The following is a 3,274-nucleotide window of genomic DNA, read 5'->3' on the forward strand; positions in this document are numbered from 1 at the left end:
CATCGAATGAACTACTGCATGTCCACTGCCTGGGTGAGGGTAGTGTCGGTGTCAAAACCGGCGGATCTCGGGTAGGGGGTCCCGAACTGTGAGTCTAAGGCAGATGGTAACAGGAGGCGGGGGACACAATGTTTACCCAGGTTCGGGCCCTCTCGATGGAGGTAATACCCTACTTCCTGCTTGATTGATCTTGATGATATGAGTATTACAAGAGTTCATCTACCACGAGATCGTAGAGGCCAAACCCTAGAAGCTAGCCTATGGTTATGATTGTTGTTGTCCTACGGACTAAACCCTCCGGTTTATATAGGCACCAGAGGGGGCTAGGGTTACACAGAGTCGGTTACAAGGGAGGAGATCTACATATCCGAATTCCCAAGCTTGCCTTCCACGCAAAGGAGAGTCCCACCCGGACATGGGACGAAGTCTTCAATCTTGTATCTTCATAGTCCAACAGTCCGGCCAAAGGATATAGTCCGGCTGTCCGAGGACCCCCTAATCCAGGACTCCCTCAGTAGCCCCTGAACCAGGCTTCAATGATGATGAGTCCGGCGCGCAGATTGTCTTTGGCATTGCAAGGCGCGTTCTTCCTCCGAATACTCCATAGAAAATTTCGAACACAAGGATAGTGTCCGGCTCTGCAAAACAAATTCCACATACCCCCGTAGAGAGTATAATATTTCCACAAATCTAATCTGCTGACAACTTTTCATAACGTGACATCACGCCACGGCCCGGTCATTATTCGAACCGTTTTTCTCAACCAGCTACTGCACATATTGCGAGGCGGTTTTCTTGGCACGTCTTGTCGAAGCAGAGATCGTGTCCCCTTATCACGGGATTCTCATCAATACGGGTGTGGGTAACCCAACCGTGCCATCAATTACGGTGCTTGGGGAATAAGCGAGTTTACCAGGCACGTGAGGAGGCGCACAGTTTGCTCCGCCCTTATAAAGGGACAAGGACTCCTCCTTTTTACCCACGCATTCTTCTTCCCTGCCCATCCATTCTCGCGCACTCGAGCTCCAGCGCCCAAGTTCAGATTTTCTCCGCAAAACCACTCCAAACATGTCCGGAGCGGGAGGCAAGTGGATGGTCTCCGGTGTAAGGTCGTGTCGGACTCATCGTCCGATAACACCGAAGCGCCCTCCTCCCACGAAAACGAGGAGGAGGAAGAGGAAAGTTCTCCCCCCCAGCAGGGGGAGACAAGAAAAGGAAGGCCGCCCCGTCAGGGGAGGCCGAAGGGTCCAAAAAGGGAAGGACTCTCCTTCCGGACTGCTCCACGGCGGCCGCTTTTAGCGACAAGGAGTGGTTACCCAGGGACAAGCCCCTGGCGAAGTCGTAAGTATTCGGATACCATAATAGTTCTTGTTATGTTTTATTTTATTGCTTCTTATCATGCCGAACATGATCACGCAGTCCGTCCAAAGTCCATATCGACGTATCCTCTTCGGAGGAGTCTTTGAGCTCATCGGAGATGAAGAGCGATTCACTCCCGACCGCCTCCTCCCCCTGCCCTACGGACGACGTCGAGGTGTTGTCTCAAGGGGCACTGAACCAAGGGGAGACAGTTCCGGAGGCGCCCCAAGGCGACATTCCAGACGCTGGGCGCATGGGGAGCAAGATTCCCATGGGCTCCAATGACGAGGGCAGCAAGTTTGGCCCCGAGCCGAATACTGCGCCGGAACCTCCAGTGGTTCCGGACTCTGTCAGGCGACCCCTCGCTAAGAGGGGCAAGCCGTCCGTGCCGATGACCTCTGTCCATCCAGAGGCATCGGGCAACTTGCTGGAAGCGCTTCGCGGCGCTTCCATCGAAGAAGAGCACCGCACTATCATGAGTGCGGTGGTCGAGAAGGTTCAGTCCGCCAAAAGCAGGCTGACTGAAGCCTGTGCCGGCCTCCTAACAGGCTTTGAGGTAAGTAATCGAATTATAAGAAAATGTTACAGCATAGACAGTAGCCCCTGATGCTCTGTTTGGCGTTCGCAAAGAAAGGCCGGACAGAGGATCAAATAATAATCACAGGAGTCTAATTAGAGTATGTCTATGTGCATGAGCAGGCTTCGCTACTGGCCGCTGTCGCACGTACTGCGGAGGTCTCCGTACTGAAGCGGGACCTTGAGCGGTCCAAGGAAGAGCTCGGCCTTGCCAAGAGGCAGCTCGAGGAGAACAAAGGTAAGTGATACCCCGTCTGTGTATCGATAAAAAAAGAAGATGGTTGTTAAATCATAGGATCGTCATGAATTTTGCTAGGGGCCAGGACCGAAGTGGCGGCCCTGAAGAAGGCGTTGTCCGAGGCCAAAAGGCAAAGCGGCCAAGGAGCGCATCGAGCGCGAGAAGCATGAGACCCGAGTCGGCGAGGTTCAGCAAGAGCTCCAGGATTTCGTCAAAAAATACGAGTCCTTGGAGCATGACTCTAAGACGCAAGGGTCCGAGCTTGCGAAGGCCCTCGAGAACGCACAAAATGCCAAGTCCGAAGCCCAAAAGGCCCTTCAGGATATTAAGGCGGTCAAGAAGATAGCAGCGGGTAAGGCATTCATTATGCAAAGCAAGCATGTGAAGGAAACTTTCCTTTTACTTACCCGAATTCGGAGCTCTCCAGGAGCGTTCGCAGATCTGCCCAGCAGTGTGTCGGATGCCGCGGAGTTCTACCTGGCCGAGGAAGGGAGCTCGACGGAGAAGTTGGTCTGGTCTCAGTATACTGGGACCGAACATTCGATGCCCTTGAGCGACCAGTTGAAGCAACTGGTCGAGCTTCACAAGGCGGCCGAACTGGCCATCAGGGGCCTCATAGTCCGGATGTGGCCTGATGAGCCCCTGCCTGGCAGCTATTTCGGCCTGGTAAGGCGACTTGTGAATGCCTGCCCACGGCTTGAAGTCATAAAGCGGTCCGTCTGCATTGAGGGTGCGCGCAGGGCTTTTGCCCGGACGAAAGTGCACTGGGCTAAGATGGACGCCGAAAAGCTGATGAAGGAGGGGCCGCCGGAGGGCAAGGAGCATCGCCATCCCCAAAATTATTATGACAGTGTCCTGAAGGGTGCTCGCCTTGTGGCGGAGGAATGCACTAAGGATGTAATATTTGAATGAATGTACTCATGTGATCCTGTAATATGAAACTAGTTCATGTGCGCTATATAACGCTTGCTAATTTAAAATATTACCTTCTGTGCGGTCGTTTATAAAATTTGAGAGTTGGCGAGTCGTCGGCTTCTGCCCCCATGTAACTAGTACTGAGGTGTTCGGGATAAACCTGATCACTCTTTATCCCAATATTGG

This window comes from Aegilops tauschii, chromosome 3 (assembly GCF_002575655.3).
Source record: "Aegilops tauschii subsp. strangulata cultivar AL8/78 chromosome 3, Aet v6.0, whole genome shotgun sequence".
NCBI lineage: Eukaryota > Viridiplantae > Streptophyta > Magnoliopsida > Poales > Poaceae > Aegilops > Aegilops tauschii.